Below are 19,537 nucleotides of genomic sequence, written 5' to 3' on the forward strand. Positions count from 1 at the left end.
AGAAAGGATAGTTAGTGGTTTCCCACAACCTTAAATGAAATTAAGACTATTTTGCCATAAATATTATTATGGGTATCAGAAAGTTACCCAGAATAACAAATTCTATCGTAAAATTATGTTGTATACCCAATTGATTATTAGCTAATAACCCATTTTCTATAGCGATGTTTGAACAAAATTTTGATAATTTTATACTTTGTTGAATTTACCTGTATCTACCTGTAATTAGAGTCACTTTGTGACAAAAATCGTAGTATATAATTGTTTGAGAACATTTCATTAAATTATCTTCCAAAAATCACATTAAAATATTGATAAATAAAAATGTTATAGTTGTTTAATGAAACCAAACTAATTTTTTACTTACGTTAGAAATTACTTGAAACACATAAGGGGTGTATTTTGGTCAGAAATATAGAATCGAAAGGGTTCATAGGTGTGCATATTTTCAGTTCAACCGACCGGCCATATAATGCACACTTTATATATATATATATATATATATATATATATATATATATATGTGTGTGTGTGTGTGTGTGTGTGTGTGTGTGCACGCATTATATTTACAAATTATATATATATGTATAAATTAAATTTGAGATAAAAACACTAAGAGGCAAAAAAACAAAAAAAAAACAAACATAAAAATAAAAATATTATATAGAAAATATAGAAAATTTAAAAATTTCAATTATTTAAATTTAGAATAAAAATTATTAAATTATATTTATAATTTGTTTAAAATATATATAACTATCAAAAAGTATTAAAAAGTTTAATATACATAAATACAGTTATATACACTTTGTATATTTACATTATATATACATATTTATATATCGAACACACACACACACACATATATAAATGAACGCAATGAATATCTGATTCATAATATTTGTTCTCATGATTGTGTGTTGTTGGTGTTAATGATAATACTCCCTATGAATGCAGGCAGATAGATCAAAGAACGCCGTCTGACGAAATTATAAAGGAAAAGTGAAAGGGAGTTGAAGGGAAAACATTAAATAACGGGAGTGGAATTGTCAAAGTTATACAAAGAAGGAGAGTAAAAGGGGAATGGAGGAAATAGCGTGAGTGAGAAAGATGGCCCCTAGCAACCACACCTTTCAAGATAGGGATTTTTAACGTTGCCCACAGGCATCGTCACCTCATTCTACATGTCCCTGTAAATTTTTGAGCGAATCGGACGGGACGTTCTGGCATTGAAAGCGAGCCAAACGGTAAAAATGCATTTCAGTTTTATATATATATATATATATATATATATATATATATATATATATATATATATATATATATTACGTGTTACCATTTAGTCCTTTTGCAACATTGAAATAGGTTTCCGATACTTATGCCCTGAATGATCATACCCTACTATTATGCATATATTCGGGTATATTTCTATTTATATTTATTTTCCAATTGCTAATGCTCTCTGTCAATCAATTCGCAGACTGACCATTTCCAAAGACACCCATCTTCATATCTGTCTTACATCCCCCTCCCTCTCTTCTGAACTTTCTTTCTCATCATCTTTCTTTCCTTTCTCTCCTCTATTGTTTTGAGGAGTATTTATTCGCCCTTTATCATTTCACTTAAATATAATTTCAAACTATTTCCTTTATTTTTCACAGACTGACCATTTCCAAAGATAAACTTTTTATAGTCCTCTTCCTTCCCCCTCCCTCTTTCATGTGCTTTCTCCTTCTCACCACGCTTACTTTCTGTCTCTCGTCTACTTTATGTTTTGGCGAGTATTTATTTATTTATCTATTCATTTATTTATTTATTTATTATTTGTGTCTTTACTATTTCTCTTAACATGATTTGATTTTAAAATATTTTACTCTTTATACTCTTTTACTCTCTTACTTGTTTCAGTCATTTGACTGCTGCCATGCTGGAGCACAGCCTTTAGTCGAGCAAATCGACACCAGGAATTATTGTTTGTAAGCCTAGTACTTGTTATAACGGTGTCTTTTGCCGAACCGCTAAGTTACGGGGACGTAAACACACCGCATCGGTTGTCAAGCGATGTTCGGGGGACGAACACGGACACGCAAACATATACACAAACACATACATATGTATGTATGTATGTATATATATATATATATATATATATATATATATATATATATATATATATATATATATATATATATATATATACATACATACGACAGGCTTCTTTCATTTTCCGTCTACCAAATTCACTGACAAGGCATTGGTCAGCCCGAGGCTATAGAAAACACTTGCCCAACGCGACACACAGTGGGACTGAACACGGAACCATGTAGTTCGTAAGCAAGCTACTTACCACACAGCCACTCCTACGCCTATTTTGTTTAATTTTTATTCAGTTTTCCACTTCAGTCCTTCACATCTTTCATTCTTTCTTTTTATAATTACAATATTGTCGTTTTCTCTCTCACATATTTCTTTGTTTCTTCGTCTCCATTTATCTTTCTCTGATCATATCTTTTTCATCCTTCCCTCTCAAAATTCTTATAAAATCTCGCGCCATCTGCCCAACTCAACACATTAGGCATATATAACGTGATGCAGTAAGATGTTCCCTGATGATCCGTTGTTGTTAAGAATCCATTCCACTTGAAACATCCAATGCAGTGTCGCAAAGAACTAGAATAGTGAAACGTACGATGGAACGAACAATCTAGCCTTGAGTTTATCGGAATTTGTCATGCATATATATGCGTGTGTGTGTATGTTCGTGCAGGCGTAAATGTATTCGTAAATATTGACATACAGACTCAACATCGATAATTATTGTTAAGATATTGCTCAAAAATACGTTTTATCGCTGTCGAGCCTGTTGAGGGTGAGAGAGATGAGTAACAGGAAAAGATAATTAACGGAATTATAATTGTTGGAAGCTGTAGCGACACGGTATACAATGTTCTGATTAGCAGATATTTCTAATTAAGTGAAAGTCTCCGCCACATCACATCGCAATTCGAAGGCAAAGCATTTGAAATCCAAAAACGAGAGATTGATAGGAAATAATTAATAAGCGAAAGATACGGTGAAGCCCTAGCAGTCTGAAAACATTTTAGGGGTTACTGATTGCATGGGACATATTTTCAGTTAAACTTAGAAACTTTTCTTTACAACCTTGATAATATGTAGCTGCCTGGTCAATATTGAAAAGAGAAAGCAAACCACATACATACACACACGTGCATACATGGTTACATAGATATATACATACAAACATTCACACATAAATACCTACATACATATACATACATACGTACATATACATACATACATACATACATACATGCATACATACATACATACGTACATATACATACATACATACATACATACATACATACATACATACATACATACATACATACATACATACATACATACATACATGTATGCATGGATGCATATATAATTAAACTGCCCTGGTTGCTAGCTGTAAGGTGAAACAAGGAAGGATGTGTAGGATTACAGGGTTTGAGAGGAAAATATATCAATCAGACACACAAGCACTCACATACTCTCTCTCTCACACACACACACACACACACACACACACTGACGCTCATACTCAGAAGTATGCAGCGACATTTAATATCTTTATTGTCGCCCGTATTTCAAGTACCATGTAGTTTTGATATAGTTCTTCGTATTCCATTTGAGATTCTTGCTCACATTCTCATAATTAATCGGTGAATCATGCTCTGCTCTATTTTAAAGAAACCTACACGTTGTATTATTATTTTTACTTCCTAATTCAATGAATAATCACAAATATCTTTGTATAGAAATCAACTTCTGTCTGGGCAAACGATATTTCAGCAAAGAAGCATTAAACTATATTCACGATAAATGCAGGATAAAACAATGATAATCTTGGCAGCGTTTTCTGGGAGTTGAATGTAGTCTTCGAAGAAGGCTCAAAAGTACTCCTTAATTTTGGTGATGCATGACCTGTAGGAGCGCAGATATTTCCATCTTGGTATTGGGTATGTAAGGGAATATTAGGGTGTGGATTTAGCTATAAGCATTTAAAATCCTTTTCAATTTAATACTATGATACATTGGTTGTTAGATGCAAAGTGAAAAAAGGACGACAAATATCATAATAGCTTTTGACATGTAAATACATAAATAACACACACACACATACACATACAGGCACGCACTCACACATGTGCACATTCTCTCACGCATAAAACCACGTTCAGTCTCCTTTATCTCTCTCGGAATTCATGTACCACGCAGATTTATTTAATTTGTTTGTATTCGATTTGGAATGTTTGTTGAAATCCTAATTAATACCCTGCCCTATTTTAAACATACCCAGGTGTTGCCATGTAACATCAACCCGTAGCAACGAGAAATGCAGCAACAAAATCATTAGCAATAAAGTTTAGGTTGAACCTATTTTCATAGGTATACACGTACTTGCCGTGCTCCCTATCTACCTGCCTATATACATACACACACGCATATGCATACATACAGACATACATGCATGCATGCATACATAGATACATATATATTACATGCATTCATACATATATAAATACCTACCTACATGCACACATGCATACATACATACATGCATATATATATATATATATATATATATATATATATATATATATATATATATACACTTTATTTTGTGTGTGTTCGTCTTTGGGTGTCTAAGCGACCTTCGATTTGGGGTATGTGTATATTTGTATAGATCTATCTTTTTCTCCCTCAAACAATATATATATATACATATATATACTAGCTGAAGGTGACCCGCTCTACGCGCGGGTAAGAGTGTGGTTGTTACTTTCTGTTGCTTCCTTTCAGCACGTAAAAAGCACCATCCGAACGTGGCCGATTCCAGAGCCGCCTTGACTGGCTTCTGTGCCAGTGGCACGTAAAAAGCACCAACCGATCGTTGCCGCTCCAAGCCCACCTGGCACCTGTGCCGGAAGCACGAAAAAAGCACCCACTACACTCACAGTGTGGTTGGCGTTAAAAAGGTCATCAACCTGTAGAAACACTGCCAGATCAGACTGGAGCCTGGTGCAGCCTCCTTGCTTCCCAGACCCCGGTCAAACTGTCCAACCCGTGCTAGCACGGAAAACGGACGTTGAACGATGATGATGATGATGATTCTCCCTCTTTGTTTCTCTCTCCTTTCTTTCTCACTTTCCCTCTCTCTTACTTTTCTTTTCTCTCGGACTCTCCCTCGCTTTCTCTTACTCTCTATCTTTATCTATCTCTCTCCCAATTATAAACAACAAAAGATCTTGAGTAAGTTGAGAAATAAAATATTTAGAAAGATCAATCATAAATATCAGGCAGTGGCAACGGAAAGGACTGCTTCAAGGCAGACAGCAAAACGCTAACATTTAAAAGGGACAGACGAACTTGCGAGCTGAATAAAAATAATAAAATATTGGAAAGTAAAGTTTGAAAGGATAGAATCTGAGGATAGTAGAGTCACCATGGCTGGCATTTCTTAACGACGTATTGCAACGTATTGACAGTTTAACGGCTGGCGTAAAATTTTGAACTTGATGTAAAAGAAAATTCGTAAACACCAACTGGTTCTTTCTCACGACAGTAGACTCACCATGGCAAGCATTCCAAACCTCTTCATCATGGACGGCAACACATTGAAGATTAAAAGGCTGGCGCAATTTTTTTAGCTTGATGTAACAGAGAATTCCTAAACAATCGCTCCTTTAAATTTTAATCCACTTCCAACACCATTTATACCCCTTTTCACGTTTTGGTTAATATAACCCGATTTCATTCGGGTCTACTGGGGCCACATTTTATAAGATGAGGAATTTTTTCCTAGAGGTCACGCCTTTCATTTGAGGAAAAAATAGTTGTCGTGCAAACTTGTCAGCACTTTTAACCCTTTCGTTACCAAACCGCCCAAAGCCGCCCGAAAAAAGTTTTGGTTAATGTGACCACACTGCCCAAACCCGCCCGTATTTACCTATTTATATTTAAATGAGAATATCAGTGCAAATCACTCTATTACATTCGTGAAAGCACGTGATTATACTTCGTAAACAGTTCATCTACATTTTTGTACAAAGATTGTAGTGTAATTTTAATTCCGTGCATTTTGGGAGATTTTTTTCCGAAATTTGTTTCTATTGTGTTTTCAAAATTTGTAATTCTGAGAGAAAATGGATACGAATTTCATCATATCAAGCAGCGAGTCCGAATTCGAAGGATTTTCTACTGAAGACCCTGATGAATCTAACTCTATGACTGAGAAAAAAACAGGACATGGTATTTGATAATGAATCTGATGTTTCATTTTCCGAAAGTGAAAACAGTGAATCCGAGAGCTCCGACAGCGATAAAGAAAATGAATTGGCACCTGAATGGAGTGAAAATTGAAAAACTGTTTCTTTCGGTGATTTTTCTGAAGAAACTGGACCAAGCCACAGACTTTCCCGGGAGAGTAAAGCCTTAGACTATTTCTTTTTACTTTTTCGAATGAGCCTATATGAAATCATTACGGCGGAAACGAACCGTTACGCTAAATGTAAACAAAGCGAAAGAAAGGATAGTTAGTGGTTTCCCACAACCTTAAATGAAATTAAGACTATTTTGTCATAAATATTATTATGGGTATCAGAAAGTTACCCAGAATAACAAATTCTATCGTAAAATTATGTTGTATACCCAATTGATTATTAGCTAATAACCCATTTTCTAAAGCGATGTTTGAACAGAATTTTGATAATTTTATACTTTGTTGAATTTACCAGTATCTACCTGTAATTAGAGTCACTTTGTGACAAAAATCGTAGTATATTATTGTTTGAGAACATTTCATTAAATTATCTTCCAAAAATCACATTAAAATATTGATAAATAAAAATGTTATAGTTGTTTACTGAAACCAAACTAAATTTATGATTACGTTAGAAATTACTTGAAACATATAAGGGGTGTATTTTGGTCAGAAATATAGAATCGAAAGGGTTCATAGGTGTGCATATTTTCAGTTGAACCGACCGACCATATAATGCACACTTTATATATATATATATATATATATATATATATATTGTGTGTGTGTGTGTGTGTGTGCGTGTGTGTGTGTGTGTGTGTGTGTGTGCACGCATTATATTTACAAATTATATATAGATGTATAAATTAAATTTGAGATAAAACCACTAAGAGGCAAAAAAAACAAAAAAACAAAAACATAAAAATAAAAATATTATATAGAAAATATAGAAAATTTAAAAATTTCAATTATTTAAAATTAAAATAAAAATTATTAAATTATATTTATAATTTGTTTAAAAATATATATAACTATCAAAAAGTATTAAAAAGTTTAATATACATAAATACAGTTATATACACTTTGTATATTTACATTATATATACATATGTATATATCGAACACACACACACACACACACATATATATAAAAGAACGCAATGAATATCTGATTCATAATATTTGTTCTCATGATTCTGTGTTGTTGGTGGCAATGATAATACTCCCTATGAATGCAGGCAGATAGATCAAAGAACACCGTCTGACGAACTTATAAAGGAAAAGTGAAAGGGAGTTGAAGGGAATACATTAAATAACGGGAGTGGAATTGTCAAAGTTATACAATGAAGGGGAGTAAAAGGGGAATGGAGGAAATAGCGTGAGTGAGAAAGATGGCCCCTAGCAACCACACCTTTCAAGATAGGGATCTCTAACGTCACCCACAGGCATCGTCACCTCATTCTACATGTCCCTGTAAATTTTAGAGCGAATCGGACGGGACGTTGTGGCATTGAAAGCGAGCCAAACGGTAAAAATGCATTTCAGTTGATATATATATATATATATATATATATATATATATATATATATACGTGTTACCATTTAGTCCTTTTGCAACATTGAAATAGGTTTCCGGTACTTATGCCCTGTATAATCATACCCTACTATTATTCATATATTCGGGTATATTTCTATTTATATTTATTTTCCAACTGCTAATGCTCTCTGTCAATCAATTCACAGACACCCATAAGGATGACAAATATCGTAATAGGTTTGGACATGTAAATATATAAATAACACACACACACATACACATACAGGCACGCACTCACACATGTGCACATTCTCTCACGCATAAAACCACGTTCAGTCTCCTTTTTCTCTCTCGGAATTCATGTACCACGCAGATTTATTTAATTTGTTTGTATTCGATTTGGAATGTTTGTTGAAATTCTCATAAATACCCTGCCCTATTTTAAACATACCCAGGTGTTGCCATGTAACATCAACCCGTAGCAACGAGAAATGCAGCAACAAAATCATTAGCAATAAAGTTTAGGTTGAACCTATTTTCATAGGTATACACGTACTTGCCGTGCTCCCTATCTACCCGCCTATATACATACACACACGCATATGCATACATACACACATACGTGCATGCATGCATACATAGATACACATATATTACATGCATTCATACATACATAAATACCTACTACATAAATACCTACCTACATACATACATGCATATGCATACATACATACATGCATATATATTTTTTGTGTGTGTTCGTCTTTGGGTGTCTAAGCGACCTTCAATTTGGGTATATGTGTATATTTGTATAGATCTATCTTTTTCTCCCTCAAACAATATATATATATATACATATATATACTAGCTGAAGGTGACCCGCTCTACGCGCGGGTAAGAGTGTGGTTGTTACTTTCTGTTGCTTCCTTTCAGCACGTAAAAAGCACCATCTGAACGTGGCCGATTGCAGCGCCGCCTTGACTGGCTTCTGTGCCAGTGGCACGTAAAAAGCACCAACCGATCGTTGCCGCTCCAAGCCCACCTGGCACCTGTGCCGGAAGCATGAAAAAAGCACCCTCTACACTCACAGAGTGGTTGGCGTTAGGAAGGTCGTCAACCTGTAGAAACACTGCCACATCAGACTGGAGCCTGGTGCAGCCTCCTGGCCTCCCAGACCCCGGTCAAACTGTCCAACCCGTGCTAGCACGGAAAACGGACGTTAAACGATATTGATGATGATGATTCTCCCTTTTTGTTTCTCTCTCCTTTCTTTCTCACTTTCCCTCTCTCTTACATTTCTTTTCTCTCGGACTCTCCCTCGCTTTCTCTTACTCTCTATCTTTATCTATCTCTCTCCCATTTATCCCATGGCTGGCATTTCTTAACGACGGACAGCAACGTATTGACAGTTTAACGGCTGGCGTAAAATTTTGATCTTGATGTAAAAGAAAATTCGTAAACACCAACTGATTCTTTCTCACGACAGTAGACTCACCATTGCAAGCATTCAAAACCTCTTCATCATGGACGGCAACACATTGAAGATTAAAAGGCTGGCGCAATTTTTTTAGCTTGATGTAACAGAGAATTCCTAAACAATCGCTCCTTTAAATTTTAATCCCCTTCCAGCCCCATTTATACCCCTTTTCACATTTTGGTTAATATAACCCGATTTCATTCGGGTCTACTAGGGCCACATTTTATAAGATGAGGAATTTTGTCCTAGAGGTCCCTCCTTTCATTTGAGTAAAAAATAGTTGTCGTGCAAACTTGTCAGCACTTTTAACCCTTTCGTTACCAAACCGCCCAAAGCCGCCCGAAAAAAGTTTTGGTTAATGTGACCACACCGCCCAAACCCGCCCGTATTTACCTATTTATATTTAAATGAGAATATCAGAGCAAATCACTCTATTACATTCGTGAAAGCACGTGATTATACTTCGTAAACAGTTCATCTACAGTTTTGTACAACGATCGAAGTGTAATTTTAATTTCGTGAATTTTGGGAGAACTTTTTCCGAAATTTGTTTCTATTGTGTTTTCAAAATTTGTAATTCTGACAAAAAATGGATACGAATTTCATCATATCAAGCAGCGAGTCCGAATTCGAAGGATTTTCTACTGAAGACCCTGATGAATCTAACTCTATGACTGAGAAAAAAACAGGACGTGGTATTTGATAATGAATCTGATGTTTCATTTTCCGAAAGTAAAAACAGTGAATCCGAGAGCTCCGACAGCGATAAAGAAAATGAATTGGCACCTGAATGGAGTGAAAATTGAAAAACTGTTTCTTTCGGTGATTTTTCTGAAGAAACTGGACCAAGCCACAGACTTTCCCGGGAGAGTAAAGCCTTAGACTATTTCTTTTTACTTTTTCGAATGAGCCTTTTTGAAATCATTACGGCGGAAACGAACCGTTACGCTAAATATAAACAAAGCGAAAGAAAGGATAGTTAGTGGTTTCCCACAAACTTAAATGAAATTAAGACTATTTTGCCATTAATATTATTATGGGTATGAGAAAGTTACCCAGAATAACAAATTCTATCGTAAAATTATGTTGTATACCCAATTGATTATTAGCTAATAACCCATTTTCTATAGCGATGTTTGAACAAAATTTTGATAATTTTATACTTTGTTGAATTTACCTGTATCTACCTGTAATTAGAGTCACTTTGTGACAAAAATCGTAGTATATAATTGTTTGAGAACATTTCATTAAATTATCTTCCAAAAATCACATTAAAATATTGATAAATAAAAATGTAATAGTTGTTTAATGAAACCAAACTAATTTTTTGCTTACGTTAGAAATTACTTGAAACACATAAGGGGTGTATTTTGGTCAGAAATATAGAATCGAAAGGGTTCATAGGTGTGCATATTTTCAGTTCAACCGAGCGACCATATAATGCACAATTTATATATATATATATATATATATGTGTGTGTGTGTGTGTGTGTGTGTGTGTGTGTGTGTGTGTGTGTGTGTGTGTGCACGCATTATATTTACAAATTATATATATATGTATAAATTAAATTTGAGATAAAACCACTAAGAGGCAAAAAAAACAAAAAACAAATACGTAAAAATAAAAATATTATATAGAAAATATAGAAAATTTAAAAATTTCAATTATTTAAATTTAGAATAAAAATTATTAAATTATATTTATAATTTGTTTAAAAATATATATAACTATCAAAAAGTATTAAAAAGTTTAATATACATAAATACAGTTATATACGCTTTGTATATTTACATTATATATACATATGTATATATCGAACACACACACACACACACACATATATAAATGAACGCAATGAATATCTGATTCATAATATTTGTTCTCATGATTCTGTGTTGTTGGTGGCAATGATAATACTCCCTATGAATGCAGGCAGATAGATCAAAGAACACCGTCTCACGAACTTATAAAGGAAAAGTGAAAGGGATTTGAAGGGAAAACATTAAATAACGGGAGTGGAATTGTCAAAGTTATACAATGAAGGGGAGTAAGAGGGGAATGGAGGAAATAGCGTGAGTGAGAAAGATGGTCCCTTGCAACCACACCTTTTAAGATAGGGATTTCTAACGTCACCCACAGGCATCGTCACCTCATTCTACATGTCCCTGTAAATTTTAGAGCGAATCGGACGGGACATTGTGGCATTGAAAGCGAGCCAAACGATAAAAATGCATTTCAGTTTGATATATATAATATATATATATATATATATATATATATATATATATATATATATATATATATATTTATATATATATATATATCAATATATATATATATAATATATTTTATATATATATATCAATATATATATATATATATATATATATATATATATGTATATAATATATATATATATGTAAATGTACATATACGTGTTACGATTTAGTCCTTTTGCAACATTGAAATAGACCTTCCGGTACTTATGCCTGAATAATAATACCCTACTATTATTCATATATTCGGTATATTTCTTTTATTTATATTATTTTCCAATGCTAATGCTCTCTGTCAATCAATTCGCAGACTGACCATTTCCAAAGACACCCATCTTTATACCTTCTTACATCCCCTCCCTCTCTTCTGTACTTTCTTTACGATTTAGTCCTTTTGCAACATTGAAATAGACCTTCCGGTACTTATGCCCTGAATAATAATACCCTACTATTATTCATATATTCGGGTATATTTCTATTTATATTTATTTTCCAATTGCTAATGCTCTCTGTCAATCAATTCGCAGACTGACCATTTCCAAAGACACCCATCTTTATACCTGTCTTACATCCCACTCCCTCTCTTCTGTACTTTCTTTCTCACCATCTTTCTTTCCTTTCTCTCCTCTATTGTTTGGAGGAGTATTTATTCGCCCTTTATCATTTCACTTAAATATAATTTCAAACTATTTCCTTTACTTTTCACAGACTGACCATTTCCAAAGATAAACTTTTTATAGTCCTCTTCCTTCCCCCTCCCTCTATCATGTGCTTTCTCCTTCTCACCACGCTTACTTTCTGTCTCTCGTCTACTTTATGTTTTGGCGAGTATTTATTTATTTATTTATCTATTCATTTATTTATTTATTATTTGTGTCTTTAATATTTCTCTTAAAGTGATTTTATTTTTAAATATTTTTCTCTTTTACTTTTTTACTCTCTTACTTGTTTCAGGCATTTGACTGCTGCCATGCTGGAGCACTGCCTTTAGTCGAGCAAATCGACACCAGGACTTATTCTTTGTAAGCCTAGTACTTATTTTATCGGGGTTTTGCCGAACCGCTAAGTTACGTGGACGTAAACACACCAGCATCGGTTGTCAAGCGATGTGGGGGGACAAACACGGACATGCAAACATATACACAAACACATACATATGTATATATATATATATATATATATATTATATATATATATATATATATATATACATACATGCGATAGGCTTTCTTTCATTTTCCGTCTACGAAATCCACTGACAAGGCATTGGTCAGACCGAGGCTTTAGAAGACACTTGCCAAACGCGCCACACAGCGGGACTGAACCCGGAACCATGTGGTTCGTAAGCAAGCTACTTACCACACAGCCACTCCTACGCCTATTTTGTTTAATTTTTATTCAGTTTTCCACTTCAGTCCTTCTCATCTTTCATTCTTTCTTTTTATAATTACAATATTGTCGTTTTCTTTCTCACATTTTTCCTTCTTTCTTCGTCTACCTTTATCTTTCTCTGATCATATCTTTTTCATCCTTCCCTCTCAAAATTCTTATAAACTCTCGCGCCATCTGCCCAACTCAACACGTTAGGCGTATATAACGTAATGCAGTAAGATGTTCCCTGATGATCCGTTGTTGTTAAGAATCCATTCCACTTGAAACATCCAATGCAGTGTCGCAAAGAACTAGAATAGTGAAACGTACGTTGGAACGAATAATCTAGCCTTGAGTTTATCGGAATTTGTCATGTATATATATGCGTGTGCGTGTGTGTTCGTGCAGGCGTAAATGTATTCGTAAATATTGACGTACAGACTTAACATCGATAATTATTGTTAAGATATTGCTCAAAAATACGTTTTATCGCTGTCGAGCCTGTTGAGGGTGAGAGAGATGAGTAACAGGAAGAGATAATTAACGGAATTATAATTGTTGGAAGCTGTTGCGAGACGGTATACAATGTTCTGATTAGCAGATATTTCTAATTAAATGAAAGTCTCCGCCACATCACATCGCAATTCGAAGGCAAAGCATTTGAAATCCAAAAACGAGAGATTGATAGGAAATAATTAATAAGCGAAAGATACAGTGAAGCCCTAGCAGTCTGAAAACATTTTAGGGGTTACTGATTGCATGGGACATATTTTCAGTTAAACTTACAAACTTTTCTTTACAACCTTGATAATATGTAGCTGCCTGGTCAATATTGAAAAGAGAAAGCAAATCACATACATACACACACGTGCATACATGGTTACATAGATATATACATACAAACATACACACATAAATACCTACATACATATACATACATACGTACATATACATACATACATACATACATACATACATACATACATACATACATACATACATACATGTATGCATGCATGCATATATAATTAAACTGCCCTGGTTGCTAGCTGTAAGGTGAAACAAGGAAGGATGTGTAGGATTACAGGGTTTGAGAGGTAAATATATCAATCAGACACACAAGCACTCACATACTCTCTCACACACACACACACACACTGACGCTCATACACAGAAGTATGCAGCGACATTCAATATCCTTATTGTCGCTCGTAATTCAAGTACCATGCAGTTTTGATATATTTCTTCGTATTACATTTGAAATTCTTGTTCACATTCTCATAATTATTCGATGAATCATGCTATGCTCTATTTTAAAGAAACCTACACGTTGCATTATTATTTTTACTTCCTAATTCAATGAATAGTCACAAATATCTTCGTATAGAAATCAACTTCTGTCTGGGCAAACGATATTTCAGCAAAGAAGCATTTAACTATATTCACGATGAATGCAGGATACACCAATGATAATCTTGGCAGCGTTTTCTGGAAGTTGAATGTAGTCTTCGAAGAAGGCACAAAAGTACTCCTTAATTTATTTTACTTTTCACAGACTGACCATTTCCAAAGATAAATTTTTTATAGTCCTCTTCCTTCCCCCTACCTCTTTCATGTGCTTTCTCCTTCTCACCACGCTTACTTTCTGTATCTCGTCTACTTTATGTTTTGGCGAGTATTTATTTATTTATTTATCTATTCATTTATTTATTTATTTATTATTTGTGTCTTTACTATTTCTCTTAACATGATTTGATTTTAAAATATTTTACTCTTTTTACTCTTTTACTCTCTTACTTGTTTCAGTCATTTGACTGCTGCCATGCTGGAGCACAACCTTTAGTCGAGCAAATCGACACCAGGACTTATTGTTTGTAAGCCTAGTACTTATTATTACGGGGTCTTTTGCCGAACCGCTAAGTTACGGGGACGTAAACACACCAGCATCGGTTGTCAAGCGATGTTGGGGACAAACACGGACACGCAAACATATACACAAACACATACATATGTGTATATATTATATATATATATATATATATATATATATATATATATATATATATATATATATACGTACGATAGACTTCTTTCATTTTCCGTCTACCAAATCCACTGACAAGGCATTGGTCAGCCCGAGGCTTTAGAAGACACTAGCCCAAGGCGCCACACAGCGGGACTGAACCTGGAACCATGTGGTTCGTAAGCAAGCTACTTACCACACAGCCACTCCTACGCCTATTTTGTTTACTTTTTATTCAGTTTTCCACTTCAGTCCTTCTCATCTTTCATTCTTTCTTTTTATAATTACAATATTGTCGTTTTCTCTCTCACATTTTTCCTTCTTTCTTCGTCTCCCTTTATCTTTCTCTGATCATATCTTTTTCATACTTTCCTCTCAAAATTCTTATAAACTCTCGCGCCATCTGCCCAACTCAACACATTAGGCGTATATAACGTAATGCAGTAAGATGTTCCCTGATGATCCGTTGTTGTTAAGAATCCATTCCACTTGAAACATCCAATGCAGTGTCGCAAAGAACTAGAATAGTGAAACGAACGTTGGAACGAATAATCTAGCCTTGAGTTTATCGGAATTTGTCATGCATATATATGCGTGTATGTGTATGTTCGTGCAAGCGTAAATGTATTCGTAAATATTGACATACAGACTTAACATCGATAATTATTATTAAGATATTGCTCAAAAATACGTTTTATCGCTGTCGAGCCTGTTGAGGGTGAGAGAGATGAGTAACAGGAAAAGATAATTAACGGAATTATAATTGTTGGAAGCTGTAGCGACACGGTATACAATGTTCTGATTAGCAGATATTTCTAATTAAATGAAAGTCTCCGCCACATCACATCGCAATTCGAAGTCAAAGTATTTGAAATCCAAAAACGAGAGATTGATAGGAAATAATTAATAAGCGAAAGATACAGTGAAGCCCTAGCAGTCTGAAAACATTTTAGGGGTTACTGATTGCATGGGACATATTTTCAGTTAAACTTAGAAACTTTTCTTTACAACCTTGATAATATGTAGCTGCCCGGTCAATATTGAAAAGAGAAAGCAAATCACATACATACACACACGTGCATACATGGTTACATAGATATATACATACAAACATACACACATAAATACCTTCGTACATATACATACATACGTACATATACATACAAACATACATACATACATACATACATACATACATACATGTATGCATGCATGCATATATAATTAAACTGCCCTGGTTGCTAGCTGTAAGGTGAAACAAGGAAGGATGTGTAGGATTACAGGGTTTGAGAGGTAAATATATCAATCAGACACACAAGCACTCACATACTCTCTCACACACACACACACACACTGACGCTCATACACAGAAGTATGCAGCGACATTCAATATCCTTATTGTCGCTCGTAATTCAAGTACCATGCAGTTTTGATATATTTCTTCGTATTACAGTTGAAATTCTTGTTCACATTCTCATAATTATTCGATGAATCATGTTCTGCTCTATTTTAAACAAACCTACACGTTGTATTATTATTTTTACTTCCTAATTCAATGAATAATCACAAATATCTTTGTATAGAAATCAACTTCTCTCTGGGCAAACGATATTTCAGCAAAGAAACATTGAACTATATTCACGATAAATGCAGGATAAAACAATGATAATCTTGGCAGCGTTTTCTGGGAGTTGAATGTAGTCTTCGAAGAAGGCTCAAAAGTACTCCTTAATTTTGGTGATGCATGACCTGTAGGAGCGCAGATATTTCCATCTTGGTATTGGGTATGTAAGGGAATATTAGGGTTTGGATTTAGCTATAAGCATTTAAAATCCTTTTCAATTTAATACTATGATACATTGGTTGTTAGATGCAAAGTGAAAAAAGGACGACAAATATCATAAAAGGTTTTGACATGTAAATACATAAATAACTCACACACACACATACACATACAGGCACGCACTCACACATGTGCACATTCTCTCACGCATAAAGCCACGTTCAGTCTCCTTTATCTCTCTCGGAATTCATGTACCACGCAGATTTATTTATTTGTTTGTATTCGATTTGGAATGTTTGTTGAAATCCTAATTAACCCTGCCCTATTTTAAACATACCCAGGTGTTGCCATGTAACATCAACCCTTAGCAACGAGAAATGCAGCAACAAAATCATTAGCAATAAAGTTTAGGTTGAACCTATTTTCATAGGTATACACGTGCTTGCCGTGCTCCCTATCTACCTGCCTATATACATACACACACGCATATGCATACATACACACATACATGCATACATGCATACATAGATACATACATACATATTACATGCATTCATACATACATAAATACCTACCTACATGCACACATGCATACATACATACATGCATATATATATATAATATATATATATATATATATATATATATATATATACACACTTTATTTTGTGTGTGTTCGTCTTTGGGTGTCTAAGCGACCTTCGATTTGGGTATATGTGTATATTTGTATAGATCTATCTTTTTCTCCCTCAAACAATATATATATATATATATACTAGCTGAAGGTGACCCGCTCTACACGCGGGTAAGAGTGTGGTTGTTACTTTCTGTTGTTTCCTTTCAGCACGTGAAAAGCACCATCCGAACGTGGCCGATTGCAGCGCCGCCTTGACAGGCTTCTGTGCCAGTGGCTCGTAAAAAGCGCCAACGGATCGTTGCCGCTCCAAGCCCACCTGGCACCTGTGCCGGAAGCACGAAAAAAGCACCCACTACACTCACAGTGTGGCTGGCGTTAAAAAGGTCATCCACCTGTAGAAACACTGCCACATCAGACTGGAGCCTGGTGCAGCCTCCTTGCTTCCCAGACCCCGGTCAAACTGTCCAACCCGTGCAAGCACGGAAAACGGACGTTAAGCGATGATGATGATGATGATTCTCCCTCTTTGTTTCTCTCTCCTTTTTCTCTCACTTTCCCTCTCTCTTACTTTTCTTTTCTCTCGGACTCTCCTTCGCTTTCTCTTACTCTCTGTCTTTATCTATCTCCCTCCCATTTATAAACAACAAAAGATCTTGAGTAAGTTAAGAAATAAAATATTTAGAAAGATCAATCATAAATATCAGGCAGTGGCAACGGAAAGGACTGCTTCAAGGCAGACAGCAAAACGCTAACATTTAAAAGGGACAGACGAACTTGCGAGCTGAATAAAAATAATAAAATATTGGAAAGCAAAGTTTGAAAGGATAGAATCTGAGGATAGTAGAGTCACCATGGCTGGCATTTCTTAACGACGGACAGCAACGTATTGACAGTTTAACAGCTGGCGTAAAATTTTGAACTTTATGTAAAAGAAAATTCGTAAACACCAACTGGTTCTTTCTCACACACAGTGACTCACCATGGCAAGCATTCCAAACCTCTTCATCATGGACGGCAACACATTGAAGATTAAAAGGCTGGCGCAATTTTTTTAGCTTGATGTAACAGAGAATTCCTAAACAATCGCTCCTTTAAATTTTAATCCACTTCCAACACCATTTATACCCCTTTTCACATTTTGCTTAATATAACCCGATTTCATTCGGGTCTACTGGGGCCACATTTTAGAAGATGAGAAATTTTTTCCTAGAGGTCACGCCTTTCATTTGAGGAAAAAATAGTTGTCGTGCAAACTTGTCAGCACTTTTAACTCTTTCGTTACCAAACCGCCCAAAGCCGCCCGAAAAAATTTTTGGTTAATGTGACCACACTGCCCAAACCCGCCCGTATTTACCTATTTATATTTAAATGAGAATATCAGTGCAAATCACTCTATTACATTCCTGAAAGCACGTGATTATACTTCGTAAACAGTTCATCTACAGTTTTGTACAACGATCGAAGTGTAATTTTAATTCCGTGAATTTTGGGAGACTTTTTTCCGAAATTTGTTTCTATTGTGTTTTCAAAATTTGTAATTCTGAGAGAAAATGGATACGAATTTCATCATATGAAGCAGCGAGTCAGAATTCGAAGGATTTTCTACTGAAGACCCTGATGAATCTAACTCTATGACTGAGAAAAAAACAGGACATGGTATTTGATAATGAATCTGATGTTTCATTTTCCGAATGTGAAAACAGTGAATCCGAGAGCTCCGACAGCGATAAGAAAATGAATTGGCACCTGAATGGAGTGAAAATTGAAAACTGTTTCTTTCGGTGATTTTCTGAAGAAACTGGACCAAGCACAGACTTTCCCGGGAGAGTAAAGCCTTAGACTATTTCTTTTTACTTTTCGAATGAGCCTATTTGAAATCATTACGGCGGAAACGACCCGTTACGCTAAATGTAAACAAAGCGAAAGAAAGGATAGTTAGTGGTTTTCCCACAACCTTAAATGAAATTAAGACTATTTGTCATAAATATATTCTGGGTATCAGAAAGTTACCCAAATAACAAATTCTATCGTAAAATTATGTTGTATACCCAATTGATTATTAGCTAATAACCCATTTTCTATAGCGATGTTTGAACAA

At 34.8% G+C, this 19,537-nt stretch overlaps 1 protein-coding gene across 1 annotated transcript in view; it reads left to right on the forward strand.

Annotated features, from left to right (window-relative positions):
* Positions 1-15,432: 15,432 nt before the first annotated feature.
* LOC115221036 (putative malate dehydrogenase 1B) overlaps positions 15,433-19,537 on the forward strand; it is a 46,940-nt gene continuing 42,835 nt past the window's right edge. The window contains exon 1 of the mRNA XM_036510331.1: positions 15,433-15,553. The gene's annotated coding sequence lies outside the window, so the exon portion shown is untranslated. The remainder of the gene's footprint in view (positions 15,554-19,537) is intronic.

The sequence above is a fragment of the Octopus sinensis genome, linkage group LG17, assembly GCF_006345805.1.
Source record: "Octopus sinensis linkage group LG17, ASM634580v1, whole genome shotgun sequence".
NCBI lineage: Eukaryota > Metazoa > Mollusca > Cephalopoda > Octopoda > Octopodidae > Octopus > Octopus sinensis.